We start from the raw sequence: 22,326 nt of genomic DNA, 5'->3' as shown, positions 1-22,326 counted from the left end.
TATAGTATGCTGTTTCCTTTTTCTGTTTCAAGTCTCTAAAAGAGATACCAATAGTAATGATACTAAAGAAGTAGTGCTTATTGCCACTTCAGCATGGCTGTTCCACAAAGAACTGTATTACATTTTAAACTCAGGAAAACGTCTTTTCCAGCTGGTTAATGACACGTAACTTGTGTCTCATATATTGCGAGTAAGGGAGCAAACTACACCCCTCAAGTGTGACAAAGCCAGACTAGTTTCTAGGTGCCTACCTGTCCTCACACTGAAGTGGCAACAAACATTACTGTTTAGTGTCATTACTACTGGTATCTCTTTTAGGCGATTAAGGCAGAGAGCTGGCAGAAACGTTAGCAGGCCGCGCGAGATGCTTAGCGGTATTTCGTCTGCCAATACGTTTTGAGTTCAAATTCCGCCGAGGTCGACTTTGCCTTTCATCCTTTCGGGGTCGATAAATTAAGTACCAGTCACGCACTGGGGTCAATGTAATCGATTTAATACCTATGTCTGTCCTTGTTTGTCCCCTCTATGTTTAGCCCCTTGTGGGTAATAAAGAAATAGGTATCTCTTTTAGAGATTTTAGAACTTACTATTTTAGCTTGTTGCAAGATCAGTGATTGATTGTTGCTTATTTGTTTTATATTCTGCAGGTGGGGATGAATGACTGCCATCTCTAGCAGGCAGGCATCCAGTACTGAAGACAGGTAGGCACCCAAAAACCAGTCTGGTCTACTGGTCTTGTCATGCTGGAGGGGAGTGGTTCACTCCCTTACTCACAATATATCAGACACATGCTGTGTGTCATTAACCAGCTGGAAAAGACGTTTTACCTGAGGATAAAATGTAGTAACATAGTTCTTTGTGGAACAGCCATGCTGAAGTGGCAACAAGCATAACTATATATATATATACACACACACACATATATATATGTATATATATATGTGTGTATGTATATATGATAATTATTATTTGAGGGAATAAAATCCAAACTTACAAGGAAAAATAATTCAATTTAGAAATACTTAATCTTTACTTTTTAATTGTTATTTTAATTTTAACTTTTCTATTATATGTAATTTTCTAGATGGTGTAATTTAATTATTCATTTTGAATTGATAAGAGGTGGTTTTATTCTAATATTTTATATATATATATATATGTGTGTGTGTGTGTGTTTGCGTGTGTAGCCAAAATTGCAAGGATGATCTGGTTCTTGACTGAAGATAAAAGGCTTCGAATGACTCATCCTTGTTTTTTTTGTATCGTCTATTGTCTCTTTTTGTATCACCTAGTTGTCCGGATGTTTTGCGTTCCTGTCCTATTTTGTATTTTATTATATATATATATATATATCTCATCACATCATCATCATCATCATATACATCATCATCACCATCATCATCATCATCATCCGTTTTCCATGCTGGCATGGGTTGGAAAGTTTGATTGGGGACTGGCAAGCCAGGATGCTGCACCAGGCTCCAATCTGATCTGGCAATGTTTCTACAGCTAGATGCCCTTCTTAAAGCCAACCACTCTGAGAGTGTAGTGGGTGCTTTTTACATGCCACCGGCATGAGAGTCAGTCAGACAGTACTGGCATTAGTCATGTTTGGATGGTGCTTTTTATGTGCTACTGGCACAGGAGCCAGTCAGGGAAGGGGGGGGCGCTATCATCAACCATGTTCAGATGGTGCTTTTTATGTGCCACCAGCACAGGGAGCCAGTCAGGTGACACTGGCAACGACCCACGCATGAATGGTGATTATTGCGTTCCACCAGCATGGCAGCCAGTCAGGCAGCACTGGCATCAGCCACAACTATAATTTCCATTTTGCTTTTGATTTGATTGAGATTCTGATAGTGATTTTGATTTTGATTTTTGATTTTACTTGACTCAATAGGTCTCCTCAAGCATGGCATATCACCTGTCGATTCAAAACCACTTTTTAAATGGGCTGGTTATGCAACACTAGTATAGGCTGTGACTGTGATCTCACTTTACTTGCCAGGTCTTCTCAATCACAGCATATCTCCAGAGGTCTTGGTCTCTTGTCATTGCCTCTGTGAGGCCCAACGTCTGAAGATCATACTTCACCACCTTATCCCATGTCTTCTTGGGTCTCCCACTTCCACAAGTTCCTTCCACTGCCAGGGAGTGACACTTTTTCACACAGCTCTCCTCATCCATACACATCACATGACCATACCAGCACAGTCATCTCTCTTGCGCACCACATCTGATGCTTCTTATGTCCAACATCTCTCTCAGGGTACTTACACTCTGTTGTGTGTGCACGCTGACATTACACATCCAGTGGATCTCATATATATATATATATTTAGTGTAGGAAGAAATGGAGCTGAACGAAGATTTAACAAAATTCCTTTTTATTATTTTCTACATATGTTTCAAAGGTTGCAAAGTCCCTATGTAGAAAATAATAAAAAGGAATTTTGTTAAATCTTCGTTCAGCTCCATTTCTTCCTACACTAAATATATAAAACTTCAAATTTCCGCACTAAGGCACGGATTTTAGGCCCCATGGTCGTAACCTCAACCGTGCTTTTTCTGTTGTGATTTTTGCTACCCAGGTATCAGTTATCATTTGAATAATCCGTAATAAGATAATTCATTTATCTACTTCAATAACTATATATATATATACATACATACGTGTGTGTGTGGGTAAGAGAGAGAAAGTGTGTGTGTGTATCTATATATATAGATAGATAGATAGATAATGTTTATGTATGTATATATATATGTGTATATATATATATATCATCATCATCGTTTAACGTCTGTTTTCCGCGCTAGCCCAGGTTGGACAGTTTGACTGGGGTCTGGGAAGCCAGGGGCTGCACCAGGCTCCAGTCTGATCTGGCAGTGTTTCTACAGCTGGATGCCCTTCCTAACGCCAACCACTCCGCGAGTGTAGTGGGTGCTTTTTACATGCCAGGGGAGTCTGGCATCGGCCACGATCGGTTGGTGCTTTTAACGTGCCACAGGTATGGAAGCCAGTTGAGGCGGCACTGGCATCGGCCACATTTGGATGGTGCTTTTTATGTGCCATCCGGCACAGGTATCACAACTACTATTTCCATTGATATTTGTTTCGATGTTCATGTACATGTACTTGACTCAACAGGTCTCCTCAAGCACAGCAGGATGTTCTGGGATCCAAGGTACTTTGAATGGGCAGGGGCTATGCGGAACTGGTGCAGGAAGCAGCCCGGGTCTTTGCAGTCAAAGCACATCTCCAGATATCTCGGTCCTTCGCCATTGCCCAACGCTCTGAGGTCATGCTTGACTACCTCATCCCATGTCTTCCTGGGTCTACCTCTCCCCCTGATTCCTTCAACTGTTTGGGAGCGGCACTTCTTCACACATCTCTCCTCATCCATCCGCAGTACATGACCATACCATCGCAAGCGTCACTCTTGCACACCACATCTGATGCTTCTTATGTCCAGCATTTCTCTCAGGGTGCTTACACTCTGTCGTGCGTGCACACTGACATTACACATCCAGCGGATCATGCTAGCTTCATTTCTTTCAAGTCTATGCATGTCCTCTGCAGTCATGGCCCATGTTTCACTACCGTGAAGCATGGCAATTCGCACACATGCATCATACAATCTACCTTTCACTCTGAGTGAGAGACCCTTTGTCACCTGTAGGGGTAGGAGCTTTCTAAACTTTGCCCAGGCTATTCGTATTCTAGTGGTGACACTCTCTGAGCATCCACCTCCACTACTAACTTGGTCACCCAGGTAGTGGAAACTATCGACTACTTCTAGTTTCTCCCCCTGGAGTGTGATGGAATCTGTTTTCTGAGTATTTGTGGTGTCTATTGTCCCTGTGCATCAGCCGCACATGAAAGCTATCTTATCAGTTAATTTCCCTTTGATGTTGCTGCACTTCTTATGCGTCCATAGCTTACACTGGGTGCATCTAATGGAGTTTCTACCTACACCTCTCCTACTGATCGAGCAGGGCCACCTGCCTGATGGGGTGTGTGCTGAGTTCGCCTTTCTGCTTACTATAACTTTGGTCTTTGCTACATTTACTCTAAGGCCCTTTGATTCTAACCTTTGTTTCCACACTCGAAATTTCTTTTCTAGTTCCAGTAGTGATTCTGCTATGAGAGCCAGGTCATCAGCATAGAGGAGCTCCCAGGGGCAACCTGTTTTGAATTCCTTTGTTATTTCCTGGAGGACTATGATGAATAAAAGGGGACTGAGGGCTGAGCCTTGGTGTACACCTACTTCTACCCGGAATTCTTCACTATATTCGTTGCCAATCCTAACCTTGCTGACAGCCTCTCTGTATAGGGCCTGTACAGCCCTTATTAGCCATTCGTCAATCTCCAGTTTCCGCATCGACCACCAGATAAGGGATCGGGGGACCCTGTCAAAGGCTTTCTCCAAGTCCACAAAAGCTATGTAGAGGGGTTTATCTTTAGCTAGGTACTTCTGCAGTTGTCGGACCAGGAATATAGCATCAGTGGTGCTTCTACCTGGCACAAAACCGAACTGCATCTCATCTAAGCAAATTCTCTCCCTAATGAGATGGGTTATGACCCTCTCTGTGACCTTCATCACCTGATCCAACAGTTTAATACCCCTGTAGTTATTTCTATCTAGAGCATCACCCTTACCCTTGTAGCAGTTGACTATGGTGCTGCTACGCCAGTCATTGGGTATGACTCCATTATGAACTACTTGGTTTACAATATGGGTGACTAGGCCATAGCCCACTTAACCAGTTTGTTTTAAGCATCTCAGTGGTGATTCCTGATGGGCCGGGGGCTTTACCTGGTTTCATACCCTTAATTGCCTTAACTACAAGGGAGCTGTCTATTTGGATAGCTGATCCCTCTACTGGGTCAACATTTGGCAGGCTCTCCTCCTCCCATTCATTCTCCACATTCAGCAGTCTTTCATAATGGCTTCTCCAAGCCTCTTTCTTTTCACCAACATTAAAAGCAAGTGCCCCATCATCCATGTGGACACATCTCTCTCCTGTAACATCACTATTTTCTCTCACTCACTGTCTAGCAATCCGAAATACCTCAGTTCTTTGGTCCTTACGTCGCTGGACATTGGCAAACTTCTTTTCTGCTATATCTTTGGCTATGTATACCTGCCGCCGGCCTCCCTTTTGGCTACTTGGTACAGTTCCCTGCTACCCCCATCCCTCCAGGCTTTCCAGGCCTGTTTCTTTGCACTAATGGCTTTGTCTACTGCACTATTCCACCACCACGTAACTCTAGGTCTGGAAGGGACTTTGTACCATCCACAGACTTGGTCTGTGGCACTCAGCAAGCTGTCCCGTAGGAATTTCCAGCTACCTTCTATGTCCGACGTCTGTAGCTCCTCCTCCCTCTCATCAAAATATATAATTATATAATTGTATAATATAATATATATATTATATATAATATAATTATATTATATATTATATATTATATAATATATATTATATTATATTATATTATATTATATATTATATATTATATAATATATATATTATATATATATATATATATATATACGTGTGTGTGTATATATATATATATATATATATATATATATATATATATATATATATATAAATACATATATATATTGTTGGCATCCTTTTTGTCTTGGGAGACAATGGAGTTGCGCATAAAGTAGTCCAGTCCGGCTTTTACATTTCATGTCCTGATACATTTCCTGCTGTGGCTGTGTAGTCCTATCCTGGACAGACACTCCCTCTAGCAGGTACTGCAAATGTAGCGAAGACTGTTCCTGGCTGGTTGTAGTGTCATAGTTTCTTGTCTTTTCTTGTCTTTCCATTTCTCCTCTCTCTCTCTCTGTCACTCCTTTGTATTCCCTCTTTTATGGTACGTCGATAATCTCCACGGTTGCTGGCAATTGCTTCCCAACTGCTAATATTGATGTTGCAAGCCTTCATGTCCCTTTTGCAAACATCCTTGTAACGTAAGAACGGTCTACCCACAGACCTAGTACCCCTAGCAAGCTCTCCGTAGAGTATGTCCTTGGGGATTCTGCCATCTTTCATACGGCTAACATACCCAAGCCATCTCATACGTCTTATATATATATATATATTTCATTGCAATGTATATGTGCAATGGATTGATATTAGCTTTCGTTTAATATGAGCAAAACGCACCTCTGTCCATTGGATGGTGCTGAGTTGTCAAACATTTAAATCAAATTTTCTCAAAACAACTTGTCTGACCATCCCATAGGCCTCCCCTTTGAGAAACACTGATTTAACCTAAATTTGAGACACCAGCAAAAGAAGAAATAAAGATAGACTTTTTTTCTATTCCAAAGAAAAACGATTTTATTCCCACAAATATGCAACTGAAGAGTTTAAAGTACCAGTAATGATAAGGCTGCTGACTGGGAGAACACAAACATGGTTTAAACAGTAAGCTTGGCAGGAAAGAAACATGCCTTTAAGCAGTACAAAAACAACAAAAAACGGAAGGTGCAGTTATGTACAGGTTGACGGAAGAAAAGCAGGACAAAAACGGCTTTATCGATCACATTCTCACCTGGAATCGATTTTTGTAATTTTTTCGAGACTTATACACACCCTGATACTGTCAGTATCTACATTTCAAATTTGAGCACAATTGGATGGAGGATGCCTGAGATCCTACAAGACACACACACACAGACAGACAGAATGGATTTTATTTAATAGATGTAGGGCATTTGCATTTACACACACACACACGCACAGTGTCACACAAGTTATACATAGAGACCTAAACTTTAAGTATTTTTTCTACCCAATATTCCACAAATTGAATGGTTTATTTGTGTTTTTAAAACACAAACATAGAAAGTGTGTCACAGCATGTGTTAAAGTGTGGTGGTGAGGGGAACACAAATCAAAAGAGAGAAAGTGACATACTGCCAATTATCTTTATATAATAGCTGATATATTTATTAGTTGGTTGATTTCTCCCATCATGTTGTCATGCCCTGTCGCAGTTACTGCTTGATTAGATTGGAGCATTTGTTGTTTATTTTCTTGTGAAAGGGATGTATTCAAATGGTCAGGTGGTCAATCTGCTGCCAGCTCCCTCTGCATGGCAACATAGGTATGCCATGGCATGCACTCAGGTTGCACCACCTGCAACGATTTCTAGACAGTGAACATGTGTAGGCTCCATTTGTGAGACACATCTTTTCCTACAGCTCATCACTTTGATGGAGCTGCAGTCCTGGGTGAAGGATAGACCAAGAATGGGTGCCTGGCACCTAGAAAGTCACCAGGTACTCACTGTCCGCTACCAGCTGGGCAATAGGAACAGTTGATGGTTCACTTTAGCTATTTAGAGAGGATTAGTTGTGGGGAAGTGTAATGAAATCCTCTGGGAGACCCAGGGTGTCAATGAAAACAAACTGGCTAGTCTGTTCTGGGGAACTTTCTGGTCGGGGACTACTATGGATAATTTTCAGATGTCTTTGGCCTGGCAGTGCTACCAGTTCAAGATAAACTCTACAGGCATAGATGTGCTGTCAGATGGGCTTGTTTTAGGTGTAGGCAAAGCAACAAAACTCTTCTGCATGCTTTCATTCAGTGTCCAGACATTGTTGTTGTGTGTGGGATGGATCAGTCTGTCAAACTAGTCCATAGTGATGATTGCCCTGCCACACTCCTTTAATCAGGCATACAAGGCAGATTTCCTTTGTCTGGTGATTGTGGTAAAAGAGGTTGTATAGTGGGCGAGACTGAAAGGAAAGAGAACAGAGACTTTTCTCTTTGGTAGAGCCCTCATTGACCTTTTCAAGTTTCTTTTTAAAAGGTAAGTGAGGGTGGGGAGGGAAGTGAATTTATTAAAAGGAGGATGAAAGCTGTGAAAATGGCTTGAATGGATGGTACCACTGTAAGTGTAGACCTGTGAGTTGGAAGAAAGGAATTGCAGAGAGCACTTATCCTTGGTATTAAAGGAGATCTTGGATGATGAGGTTCTTCAATTATCTCTAGAGGTACTCCTGATATACATCACTATCATCTCCCCCACCCCTCTCTTAATTTAGTATACTCTGTATACTTCCCTTCTTTTTATTGTATACCATGTATACTTTTCTTTCTCTTTTTTTCATCATTCCATTGTATGTAAACCCCAACGCTTTTATGTCTGTCATTGTATTGTCCCCATCATCCTTTGCCCTGGTGGCAAATAAAAGAAATCATTATTATTATTATTATTATTATTATTATTTGTATTATTATTTGTATTTTTTTTGTTGTCGCTATTGCTGTTTTTGTTGAGGAAAATTATGTCAGGTTTACTCTTTGATATTTAGTGGTCTTTTTCTTTGCACTAAAAGTCCTATGATGAGGTGAAGGTTCATAAAGTATCAAAGAGCTTTTTCTCAAAGGAATTAGAACAAGGTTGAGCAGTTTCATTATCCTATTCTTATTTTTCTTTATTGTATGCTTTCACTGCACTACCAAATGCAGCTCTTTATGCCTTAGCTACAGATAGTTTTATTTTGGTTTTGCATTTTCTATTATATTAAAAGTATCTTATGTAACATGTGCAGTACCTAGTAGTGTTATTTCTGTAAGTTGTGCTTATTTGTAAGATTTTGGATATGTATTTGTCTATATGTTTTTTAATCATTCTCCAAGCACATATTATTTTAGGGATTGCTCCTATTATCAGGCCCCACATTCTGGTTATCTCTATTTACAGACCTTTATACATATTGTCCTTTTATTACAGACTCTTTACTGATAAAGGTAAATATACAGTGTTGGTCATTTTGGTGATGAAAAAAAGCAAAAACTGATACAAAAGAACTTTCCTGAGAGAGAAAGGAGAGTTGCCAACTCTTGTGAAATTCCATCAGTGGCCGAAACCGGTCAGCTGCACCTGGAGGTATCTTTTTCTGTTCCCAAGTCCATGTTTTTAAGATGAATTTTCTGTCATAAGAGCAGTGGTTACAAGTATCACTTTTTGAATTCAAGAAAGCACGTGGATCATGCAAATTTTTTAAGGTGATTGTCCTCTGAGTTAAGCAAGGTTTGCACCATCTACTTCCATTGAGATATAGCCCAAGTTGTTCAAGCAGCAACCAGTTAGTTTTATTTGGCATTCCCTCCTCTTTTAGTAGCATTTAGTCCATCCATACGTTCTGAGTTCAAATTCCGCTGAGGTTGACTTTGCCTTTCATCCTTTTGGGGTTGATAGACTAAATACCAATGAAATACTGGGATGGATGCAATCGACCAGCCCCCTCCCACAAAATTTCAGGTTTTGTACATATAGTAGAAAGGGATATTATTATTATTATTATTATTATTATTATTATCATCATCATCATCATCATCATTTTATGTCCCCTTTTTACGTTGGCATGAGTTGAACAAGTTGTCACAGTCTAAGTTCTTTCTGATTGAGAGCTACTGCTCTCATAGATTTGTGCTCATGTATGTCATTTGGTTTCATCTTTTTCCTAGATGCCTTTTCTATTGCCAATCCCTTAACAAAGAGAAAATTCATCTTGTAAACAACAATAGAGAAGTTGAATAATCCTCAGCAAGGATTATTCTATTACATACCATACAGTTCCCATTGGTGCATATGGTATTCTCAAAGGGGTACATCCTACATAATTGTGATCTGATGGAGCACCCTGACTTTTCAACGATCTTAATGTTGGGTTTGGCTTCCTTCAGAGCTTTCCTAAATCTTTGGGCCAGTTCTCCATGGGCTGTGACCTCTACAAACACCACTCCTTGATATTTGTCAGCCTCATACTGTGTGTTCACCCTTTTTGCTTTGTCACAAACTCTCTGTATTCTATTCCAGTCTTTACCTCTGCATCTAAGGTAGGTACCACTTGTTTTGTTTCATATAATGTTAACTTCTTTCTACTCCTCTCTATACCCAAATCCTATCTTTCTGGCTATATCCAGAGAATTGCATGCAGTGCATGAAGTTCTGTACATGTTTTCTTGTTTCATAGGGTTCTAATAGGAGTGATACAATTTTCATTATCCTAAGTCTGCTATCAGTATGTTGATTTTCATGTGTGAACAACATATTTAGAAGCTATGGGTTTCATGTTATAGGAATGGTGGAGCTGCACTCTGTTGTTCACAGTCTCTAACCAAAGTTCAGTTTCAAGGACAGGGAGTCTATTGTTAAGGTATTGTTAAGTCTATTGTTAAGTCTATTGTTAAGGTTGAGTAATTTATAGTTACCTTGATGCTTTGGTGGATGGAGTTAGCTACGTGCTGGATGCTCTCTATTATGCTCCTCTCAGTTTCTACACTACACTTACCAGAGTTTGTCCTAACTAAAACATTAATATCATCTACATACCTACAGTAAAGAAATACAGTTGTGGATTGTTCAGCCAAGGATTATTTAAGTTTTCTGTCCCACCAGGTCACGAAGAGGCCAGCCACACCGACACCAATGGGTGCACCTTTTCAACTGCATGTATAGTTTCTTGTTAAACTTTACTATGTGGTTCTTATGCTAGTTCCTATTGCATATGCAATCATTCTTTTCACCTGATTGTTGTTCTCAAGGTCCTGGGTGGGTATGGTCCAACCACTCCTGTGCTCTGCGGTGCTTTTCTTCGCTGCCAAGATGATGAGTGGTCTTCCCCTCTGTGACCTGGCGGGGCAGAATCTACTAAGGTCATAATTGTCTAGGTAGTTACAGTCATAGCTTAGTTTAAGGAGGTCCAATTCCCTCCTGTTGACTTCACGGAACTCTACTTCACACTCACAGATAATCTCAATGTATTTTCCACTGCAAAATCTATGTCCATAGATGGGTAGAGTGAAACTAAATCCATAGAAACCACTACACAACCTGTGAGGTTGTTGGAGTGGTTGCAACTACTGATTCTACTGAGGGAATCCTCCAAGCTCGCACAGATATCATGGGACATTTCAATGACTGGTTATAACACCTGTAAGAGGAAGTAGGATAGCCTATAATTGTTGGAGGTATTCGCTACACTAACTGGTTGGGTTGGGGGCTGCATCACACGGTTTATGTAGGGTTTATGATCCTTAAGTAACCTGTACAGCATAGAAACATCGTTGTTGAATGCTTGGAAATTTTGTGTAGTCCATTTCTTGGGTTGGAGTATGTTGCACCACATTCCCATGTGTGCATTGAGTTTTTCCACTCTTTCATGTTCCTGTGGTGCAACTTCTCCCATGCTACTGATGTTGTTGTATGGTCTGGACATAGTTCTATGGGCTGTCTATTGACAATCTGTCAGACTTGTCCATACGGAGGCACACTAAATCCCTGTTCCTAATTTGCTGTTTCAGTTTTTTGTAGGCCTTTGGCAACAGATGAACTGAGTTATGTTACAATGTTATAGTAAAAATGACAAGTCTTGTGAAATCAAGTTACCCAGGGTTTCCTGGTCAAAATATTAATTTACTTCGCCAATTTTTCAATCTGAGATGAAGACCGTTTATTAGTTGCTTTTAAGCAGATGACTTTTGAACAAGGAACAATGATAAGGAAGAAATCAAAATGAAAAACACAGGGGAGATAACCAATGTAACAATAAACAAATGTCAAAAGGGCGTTAACAAGATTTTAATGGTTTATGATTTGGTGGAATTTAAAAATAGGCCACCAGACACATCGTAAACCGTCACTAATATCTTGTGTACTCCTTTTTGATGTTTATTGTAACGTAGGTTATCTCCCCTGTGTTTTCTTTTTTTTATCTTCTTCTTTATGAGCATTCTTTATCCAAAATTTATTTTGCTAGCTTCAAAAATGGCAAAATAGATTAATGTTTCAACTGGGAAACCCTGGCTAGTTGTATTTCACAAGATTTGTGGTTTTTATTTCTAATATTATCTTTACTCTTTTAGCTGATCGAGTGCTATCCTACTTGTTGAAGTCTTACCACATAATACACACACACACATATCGTTTGTAGAAATACATGAATCCAGAGGAGAAGCACATGCTAAGATGAAGGACATTTAATATAGTGGGGTAGGCTAGTTTATGGGGTTATCTCCCTTTGCCACTATCCATCAATCTTTGGTTGTACCACCATCTTGCGGTCATCAAAGCACCCCGAATGTAAACAATTGTCTCCCTTCAGCCTTGGCTATTGTTTTTCTGCTGTAGTGCCACTCTGCAGGTTCCAACAAGCCAGCAGGAGTTTTCTAAAATGCATGCATGACGTGAAAATCTCCGTCCTGGAGTTCATGATGCCTCCTGGCATGAATGAGTCTTTAAGGATCCTTGTGTGATTGGCGCATAACTTGCACTGTTTCATCCTGTTGATGTAGAGGCCTGGGTTCTTGAATATTTTCTATGTGAGGAAGTATGGAATCTCTTCATCTCTTAATTGCCAGAAATGGTTGGCCAGCGATGTCACATATCTCCTTTCCAGGACTCTGAAGGAGGACAGATGATTGCAAATGCTGCCTGAGAGAGTTCTCATTGCACCCCACATACTTTTGTGAGTGCATGATGTTGTTGAGCCTGTTGCTATTGTAGGTGCTGCTGTTGGTTGTGCTGCTACCATTGCTGCTGATTCCTATGGCAGTGTTGTCACTGCTGGAATTGGGGCTGCTGCTGTTGGTGCTGGTGTCACTAAGAGTACTGTTGGTGCTGCTCATATTCTCATCCCTGCATGTGTTACCTGTAGTGCAATTGATGTTGTTACTGCAGGTGCTGGCATTGCTGTTGTTGTTGTTGATAGAGCTGGGCTGCTGGTGTTGTTGCTGGTGCTGGTTGAGGATTAATCCTCAGTAGTGATGACAACAGCAATAACACCAATGCCAGCTCCAGCAGCGACAACAGTGGCTGCACCACAGCCAACATGTGCAGGGACAAGAATATGTTTGCCACCAACATTCACCCCAGCGACACTAGCACCAGCACCAACACCAGCTTGAAGAGTGACAACACCACTGGCAGCATCGGCATCAATGGTAGCAGCAACAGCAGCACCAACAACAACAGCAACAGCAACAGGCTCAACGACATCATGCACCTGCAGAAATATGTGGGGTGCACTGGGAACTCTCTCAAAGAATGTATTTCCAATCAGCTGTCCTCCTTCAGACTCCTGGAAAGGATATACATGAGATCGTTAGCCAGCCATATCTGGCAACTAAAAGATGAAGAGATTCCATACTTGATCGCATGGAAAATATTCAAGAACCCAGGTCCCTACATCAACAGGATGAAACAGTGCAAGTTATGCATTGCTGAACACACAAGAATCTGTAGTGATGCTACTGTGTAGGGTTCGGCGCGCATGCGCAGAATGGGACTACTTCCGGGTGGCCACCGGAAGTCTTCCCCATGCGCATGTGCGGGAAAACATCTCTCGAGCCCGCGAACCTCAAATCTCTCTCTTCGGCTCAAGACAGCACTGCGATCGGTCACGGTTTTCCTGGCTCTGACAGCCACCACCAGCTTCAACCAACTTCAACCAACCTCAACGACCAACACCAGCAATATATCAGAGGCTGTCTATTCCCCCATCAGACAACGTACAACCATGAATCAATAAACCAAGTTGTCTGTTCACCTTTAACCTGAGTTTCGTCTGTTTGTTTTCTACAAGAATTTTTGTATGTGACTAGAAAGGATCTCGACACCCTGCCAGTGCTTCGATGATAGATCCTTTCACGTTACAATTGGTGACCCCTAGTTGAGAAAAAGAACAGGATAGAAAAAGACACAGCGAACAGGTTTTTTTTGGGCCGCGAAGAGCGCGGAAATTCACATTTATTTTCCTATTTTCTCCTTTTCAGCACGGCGAGGTGGGTCAAATAGCCTTACTCATCGCACACAGTAAAAAAAAAAAAAAAAAACAAAGAAAAAGAACACACACACATTCATTTTTTTCCTTTTCTGTATTTTGTTTTCCTTGTACACACTATTCCCTTTTTTGCTACCCACGAGGTGCACACACAAACACAATTTTGAATTGCCTTCTCGGTTCCACGTGTTCTCTCTCCACTTCTAGACCATACCTTCTGCCCCCTTCTCACAGATTCCTTCCGACAAAGGCATGGCTTCAGGTTTGCCTTCATTTACGGGGGATATGGGCCTGTGGTTTGCCCAAGTGGAGTGGTATTTTGATGCACATGCCATTTCTCCACAGCAGCAGTTGCACCTGCTATATTCCGGCTTACATCCCCGACTCGCCGCATCGATCAGGGATCTAATAATAAAGTCCCACCCGGATGCCACATACGCGTCTGTGAAAGCAGAAATCCTCCGCCGCAACACACGTTCGGGGGAGAGCAATATTCAGATTGCCACGATGGCCGATGGAATACTGGAATTTCCGAATCCATCTCCATCGCGAGGCCTCTGTGCATGTATAGGGGGCCCTGCGCAAATTTCACTAACCGAGCGGATTGATGCGCTCACGCGGCGAATCGACGATCTATCCCGTGCGATCGAGCGCCGACAACGCAGTCGTAGTCGCTCTACCAAAAGGGCAGATCGGTGTACCCAGCCGTGCATTCAAGCCCTCGGAAAACTAAGTCCGGAGGAGGTGAGCACGTCACCTTCTTCCATCGCCATTCCCAAAAACGTGCAGTTTTTGTAAAAGATCTGGTGTCGGAGAAATTCTTCATGGTAGACACCGGCTCCTGTTGCAGCATCTGGCCCCTTCGTCTGGCTGCAGACAAGCCCAAGCGCTCTTCGATTGTCTTGCATGCTATTGACTCGTCTCCCATAACCACTTACGGTCAGATTTCGCTGCGCCTCAACCTCAACCTTCGTCGAGACTTTCGATGGGTTTTCGTCATCGCTGACATCCCGCATCCTATTCTCGGCGCTGATTTCCTGGATAGGTTTAACCTATTGGTGGATGTCAGGCGTCGGAGGCTTCTTGATAGCACGACGTCGCTCTCTACACCGACTGGGAGTTCCACCACTGCGGTCCTTAGCCCGACATTCTTTGTTGCCACCTCTGGAGACCCTTTTCACTCTCTTTTGGTTTCATTTCCGGAGCTAGTGGACATTGCCTTTAAACCGGAAAATCCTACCCACTCGACCCTCCATTTCATCACCACCAATGGGCCACCTGTATTCTCACGCCTCCGGCGCCTAGCGCCAGACCGACTTAAAACGGCCAGAGCCGAGTTTGAGCACATGCTTCAACTTGGCATTATACGCCCCTCCACCAGCCCATGGGCATCTCCCCTTCATTTGGCGCGAAAGGGCGAGTCTGATTTTCGCCCGGTTGGAGACTATCGACGCCTCAATGCCGTCACAATAGCCGATCGCTATCCGATTAGAAATCTCCGGGACTTTACAGCAAATCTCCATGGTTGTACCATTTTTTCGAAGGTCGATCTGATACGCGCTTACCACCAAATACCGGTCAACCCAGCCGACGTTCCAAAAACTGCAATCACTACCCCGTTTGGGTGTTTTGAGTTTTTGTACATGAGTTTCGGTTTGCGGAATGCTACTAGCACCTTCCAGCGTTTCATTGATGAGGTTGTCCGCGGTCTTGATTTTGTGTTTGCCTATGTCGATGACATACTCATTGCGAGCGACACACGAGAAAATCATCTCCGGCACCTTTCTCAACTCTTCCAGCGTCTTCGCGCGTATAGCATACGCATAAACCCCGACAAGTGTGTTTTCGGACGCTCTTCCCTAGATTTTCTAGGGCATCATATTGATTCGACTGGAATCAGCCCCCTCTCGTCAAAAGTCGATGCCATTCAACGCATCGCACCCCCCACTTCCTTGCGCCAGCTCAGGCATTATCTAGGGATGGTCAATTTCTACCGACGCTTCATTCCCGGTTGTGCAGATAAGCTGCTACCTCTCACCAGGCTGTTAAAGGACTCTCCTAGAAAGGACAGTCAAGTCACCCTCTCTGTTGAGGCAGTGACAGCCTTTGAGTCCATTAAGAAGGAGCTGGCTTCTGTTTCTTTGCTTGCACATCCAGTTCCTGGTGCTTCTCTCTCTTTGACTGTGGACGCATCGGACACTGCGATTGGCGCTGTGTTACAACACACAGTGGATGACCATGTTCGACCTCTAGCCTTCTTTTCCCGTCAACTGCAACCAGCTGAACGACGATACAGCACCTTTGATCGTGAGCTCCTAGCGATCTATCTATCGGTTCGTCATTTCCAGCATCAACTTGAAGGGCGAGATTTTGTGATCTATACGGATCACAAGCCCCTTACGTTTGCCCTGTTTTCAAAAACGGACAAACTCTCACCCCGTGCTTTTCGGCACCTGGATTTTATCTCTCAATTTACTAGCAACATTCGACACATACCTGGAAAAGAGAACGTTCCTGCTGACGCTCTCTCTCGCCTTCCAGTTTGCGCCCTTTCGTCTCCTGCTGCTATCGACTTAGCTGCCATATCGCAGGAGCAGCCACCTTTGGCGTCGTTATTTAACTTCTCCCAAGTTCTCCTGTTGCCAGTTTTCCTACCTTCCGCTTCCGTCAGCCGAAGGCACCATTCTTTGTGACACTTCAACTGGATCTCCCAGGCCACTGGTGCCTGAGACCCATCAACGCTCAGTGTTTGAAGCACTGCACTCCTTATCACATCCTGGCATCGCTGCCACCCTCAAACTAATCACTGCTCGGTTTTTCTGGCTGAATATGCGTCGCACAATTACTTGTTGGACACGCACCTGCTCCAAGTGTCAACGATCCAAGATTCAACGGCACGTTCGTGCCCCGCTTGGACAATTTCCCCCCACGGAGGCCCGTTTTTCGCCATGTCCACATCGATCTGTTGTTGACCATGGCCTGTGAGTCGCGGGTTCTCTCTATCTATTAACTTGTGTCGATCGTTTCTCCCGCTGGCCAGAAGCCATTCCGATAGCAGACATTTCTGCTGAGACTGTTGCGCGAGCTTTCGTTTCAAACTGGATTTCTCGCTTCGGAGTCCCGTCCCGATTGACAACTGATCGTGGACGACAGTTTGAGGCCTCGCTATTTCGCGAATTGTCGCGAATTTTGGGTATGCACCATATCCACACCACCAAGCTACCATCCAGCGTCTAATGGATTGGTTGAGCGGTTCCATAGACAGCTCAAGGCCGCTCTTCGTGCCTCTTCGGACCCACAGTCCTGGATCGAATTTCTGCCCATTGTGCTTCTCGGCTGTCGGACTGCTGTCAGGCAGACCTGGGGTTTTCTGCTGCAGAGGCTGTATGGTACCACACTGGCATTGCCCGGTACGATGTTGGTGCCAGACACTTCCCCGCCCCATGATCCGGCGACCTATGTCACCAGACTGCGGGAATATTTTTCAAACCTTCCGCCCATGCTTCCCAGAAAGCAATCTCCACCGTCCCATCTTCCACCGGATATGAACACCTGGTCGCATGTTTTTGTTCGGGACGATTCTGTGAAGGGCCCACTTGTTTCTCCCTATAAAGGACCTTTTCGTGTGCTTTCTCGCACACCAAAGGTTTTCACGATTGAGATAAATGGTCGTTCGGAGACCGTTTCCGTGGACCGTTTAAAAAAGGCACATTTTGAGACGTCTTCATCTTTTGATGACAACCTTGACACACCCACCTATGCACCTTTAACAACACTTTCACCTGCACAAACGCCTTCACCTGCACAAACGCCTTCACCTGCACAACACCTTCACCGGCTCCTACAACACCACCCTCGCCGTCAACGGGTGCCCCGAGACACACCGTATGTTACAAAGTCGGGCAGAACAGTGCATTGGCCCAAGAAACTTTCAAAAACAATTTACATTTAACTTTAAAATGTTTCTTATTGTATAATAGTATGTACCAAGTCTTCTGGGGGATCGCAAGCCTTCTGTTTTCTGCAGCACCACCACAATATTCTGGTTGCCGTACTTCGCACTCGGAGGGGAGCCCTGTAGTGATGCTACTGTGTAGGGTTCGGCGGCGCATGCGCAGAATGGGACTACTTCCGGGTGGCCACCGGAAGTCTTCCCCATGCCATGTGCGGTGCGGGAAAACATCTCTCGAGCCCGCGAACCTCAAATCTCTCTCTTCGGCTCAAGACAGCACTGCGATCGGTCACGGTTTTCCTGGCTCTGACAGCCACACACCAGCTTCAACCAACTTCAACCAACCTCAACGACCAACACCAGCAATATATCAGAGGCTGTCTATTCCCCCATCAGACAACGTACAACCATGAATCAATAAACCAAGTTGTCTGTTCACCTTTAACCTGAGTTTCGTCTGTTTGTTTTCTACAAGAATTTTTGTATGTGACTAGAAAGGATCTCGACACCCTGCCAGTGCTTCGATGATAGATCCTTTCACGTTACAAATCCTTAAAGACTCACTCATACCAGGGGGCATACTGAACTCCAGGATGGAGATTTTTCAGGCTATGCATGCATTTTAGTAAACACCTGCTGGCTTTGTGGAATCTGCAGTGTGGCACTACAACCGGACACCAATAGCCAAGGCCAAAGGGAGACAATTATTTACCTTCGGAGTGTTTTGGTGACTGCAAGATGGCGGCATGACTGAAGATCAATGGACAATGGCAAAGGGAGATAATCACCTAGGGTTTTACCCTTAAAAATGAGGCTTTTCTTCCTCCATATTTTAAAGAGATCTCAGGCCAGCAGTGTTTGGGGCCTGAAGATACGCCATAAAGCTAAACCTCTTATGAGCGAGAAATCCAGTGTAACCCCATAAATTGGCCTACCCTACTATAATATATATATAAAAAAGTGTATATTTAAACACAAGTGAAAACTGCCTTCAACAGGAAGATTTTACATGTTAGAAGAAGTAGTCAAAACGACCAAAACCACATTTAAGAGCAATCTTCAAAAGGAATGAAAAATAAAAAAACTTTTACCTTGTTATTTTAATCCTGTCAGACCTAGGTTTCAAAATTTTTTTAGCAAATAAAATAATTTGCTAGGCAAATTTCTCATCAGTGACCATGCCATAACACTAACATAATTAAGAGATGAATAACACACGTCTCATCGTTATACATTGTAATTTTTCAAATTCACCTCGCAAGTGCAGTTCCAGTTGGCAGTAAATGAATAACTGCCGAACTAAAATCATAATGTATAATGATGAGACACGTGTTATTTGTCTCTTAATAATATGTTAGTGTTGAGAAATTCACCTAGAAAATTATTTCACTTGCTAAAGAAATTTTGAAACCTAGGTTTGACCAGATTAAAATAACAAGGTAAAAGTTTATATTTTTCATTCCTTTTGAAGATTGCTCTTAAATGTGGCTTTGGTTGTTTTGACTACTTCTAGCATGTAAAAACTGCCTGTTGAAGGCAGTTTTCTCTTGCGTTTAAATGTACACTATTTTATATTGAGAATATGTTGTCTATTGACTTTTTATACATGCTAGGCCACTGGTAGAGAAATTTCTAAAACAACTCACTACCCTATATTTTACACACATACACATATATATATAAAATAATTTAATGTATATAAAATACATTTACTGTATACATCCTCTTGACTTTTGTTGTTTTTCCAGTTTTTATTTTTGATTTACCATATATATATATACTAGCAGTATCGCCCGGCGTTGCTCGGGTTTGTAAGGGAAATAACTATATAAGCATTTTTAGAGAGTTATAGCCAAAAAATAGGAAAAAAATGCATTAAAATGGAAAAAAAATTAAGGTAAATTTCTATTTAAATCGTTGACACATCGTAGATATTTTTAGAGAGTTACTTCCCTTACATAATAGCAAAAAAAATGCATTAAAATGGAAAAATATGATGGTAAATTTTTTTAAATCGTAGACTTATCGTAGACGCGCGCTAATACCCAGAAGGGCTTGATATGAATCACGACTATAAGATACCCGGTTTTGGTTACACTGCACCGCAAAATGTGGGAGTCGTTACGAATCTAAATCGTAGGAGACAGACACACAACTTCACTCTTATATATAAAGATATAAGTCACGTAGTTATATACACATACTTTGTTATATACACATTCTTAAAAGAAAATGTTATTTTGAACACAACATTTATAAAGAATAAAATATTTTTTGGTTTTTCTTAACCCTTGCGTTACTATATTTCTGACCAAAATACACCCCTTATGTGTTTCAATTAATTTCTAACGTAATCATAAATTTAGTCTGGTTTCATTAAACAACTATAACTTTTTTATTTATCAATATATTAATCTGATTTTTGGAAGATAATTTAATGAAATATTCTCAACCAATTCTACACTATAATTTTTGTCACAAAGCGACTCTAATTGCAGGTAGATACAGGTAAATTCAACAATATATAAAATTATTAAAATTTTGTTCAAACATTGCTATAGAAAATGGGTTATTAGCTAATATTCAATTGGGTATACAACAAAATTTTACGATAGAATTTGTTATTCTGGGTAACTTTCTGATACCCATAATAATATTTATGGCAAAATAGGCCTTAATTTAATTTAAGGTTGTGGGAAACCACAAACTATCCTTTCTTTCGCTTTGTTTACGTTTAATGTAATGATTTCAAATAGGCTCATTCGAAAAAGTAAAAAGAAATAGTTTAAGGCTTTATACTCTTCTGGGAAAGTCTGTGGCTTGGTGCAGTTTCTTCAGAAAAATCACCGAAAGAAACAGTTTTTAAATTTTCACTCCATTCAGGTACCAATTCATTTTCTTAATCGCTGTCGGATTCACTGTTTTCACTTTAATAGCTGCAAACTTGCAAAGACAAAGGAGGAGAAGGGTGATAGCGTCAGTGAAACAGTCGCTCCCTTTGTGTGTGTGTGCGTTTGCGTGTGGTGTATCCCACATTAAGAAAAACATTTGACATATACACCAGAATGTGAGTTTTCTCTAAATTTTGCTTAATTGGGGTTGAAATTTTAAAAACCGGACCTGGCATGACCCGATGCATTCTACTCTTAAAAATGCTAGGTAAATTGTAATTGAAGAAATCCTATATTGTAGATTTCTATAAGTTACAAAGGGAGGCAGATAAAATCTGCCTTTTATAATAAGATATATATATATATATATATATCAAAAATAAAAACTGGAAAAACAACAAAAGTCAAGAGGATGTGAGGATGTATACAGTAAAAGTATTTGATTGATGCTCTGAGAAAGTTTAAGATATATATGTGTGTGTGTACACTCACACACGTTCAAGTGCATAGGTGCAAAACAAGATGCATAAACTACGTATATATATATATGTTGCTATTCAGTTTTATTTCAAAATTTCTTACCACTAGAGAAAGAACCATTTTCTAATCAAGATTCAAAGTTCTTTCATTGGAATTTCAATAACATCAACATGGTATTACGTATACAGTCTGCATGTGTAGATTTGTATGTATTCTCATGCATATCATTGAACATTTAGATAAGAATTTATATACTCAAATGTATAACTTCTGAAAAGTTTTACAAATTCTTACAGTTCCATTGATGGCTTGAATCTTTAGTCGTCAAATTAGCTTTTTTTACTTTCTGGTTTTGAAAAGCCTAGTTTCTCAAAATTGGTGACTAGGCATTCAGTGACATATCCCAGTGCCCCAGTAATTACAGATATAAACCCTGTAATACAGGTAGAGTAATTGTAAGTTTCTCAATAGTTCAGTGTTTTCTTTTTCACTGAGCTTTAACTTTATGTTGACATCTGCTGTGCAGCTAATTTCCACTACTGTATAGTTTCTCTTCTGTCATAAATCACTATGTCTGGTCTAATATATTTACATTTTATTGAGGTTTTCGCTGGGACATTCCACCAGTTCATATTATGAGTGACTATAGCCTCTACCATGTGCGTTCTTACCTTTTTGGCCTCAGGATTTTTGCAACAAATCTCATTATACAGTGTCTTGTCTACAACATCATGTCTCATCAGTAGATAATACCACGATGAAATGTTTGGAGAGCTGCTTATGATGTGGGTAATACCTTAATGTTAACTTCACAAAGTCTGCATCAGTTATTACATTTTGGTGTTTTCCAGCATCTCTGTCCCTTTTTTGCATCAGGTATTACATTGCTATTTCCTGTTCCTGGATTGCAAATACATACCCTTCAAAGTGAGACTTAGTAATCTAGTTCTTTGTCCATGATAGACTGCTTTGATTTAACAATGTTGCTGTCATCCTGGAGCTTTCTGCTAACATATCTAAGCATGGTCTTCTTTTGATAGACACTCATTCTTTCATCTGGTTATATGTTGTGTTAGAGTCATGCATCTTTTGGGACTTGTTTTCAAGGTTATCAGACAAAGAATGTTGATCAAGGAGCTGCTTTCCAAGATGTTATCTGCCTTATGTATGTAAACTTGGTCTA

General features: G+C 41.4%; 1 long non-coding RNA gene across 1 annotated transcript; it reads left to right on the top strand.

Moving 5' to 3' along the window:
* Window positions 1-336: 336 nt before the first annotated feature.
* On the top strand, window positions 337-9,292 carry LOC118763038. The gene is made up of 2 exons (XR_004998788.1): window positions 337-417; window positions 9,201-9,292. It is a non-coding gene; the product is annotated as an uncharacterized LOC118763038 (long non-coding RNA).
* Window positions 9,293-22,326: the final 13,034 nt, after the last annotated feature.

The sequence above is a fragment of the Octopus sinensis genome, linkage group LG4, assembly GCF_006345805.1.
Source record: "Octopus sinensis linkage group LG4, ASM634580v1, whole genome shotgun sequence".
Taxonomy (NCBI): domain Eukaryota; kingdom Metazoa; phylum Mollusca; class Cephalopoda; order Octopoda; family Octopodidae; genus Octopus; species Octopus sinensis.
The sequence above is the reverse complement of the archived record's forward strand: the minus strand, read 5'-3'. Positions and strand labels throughout refer to the sequence as shown.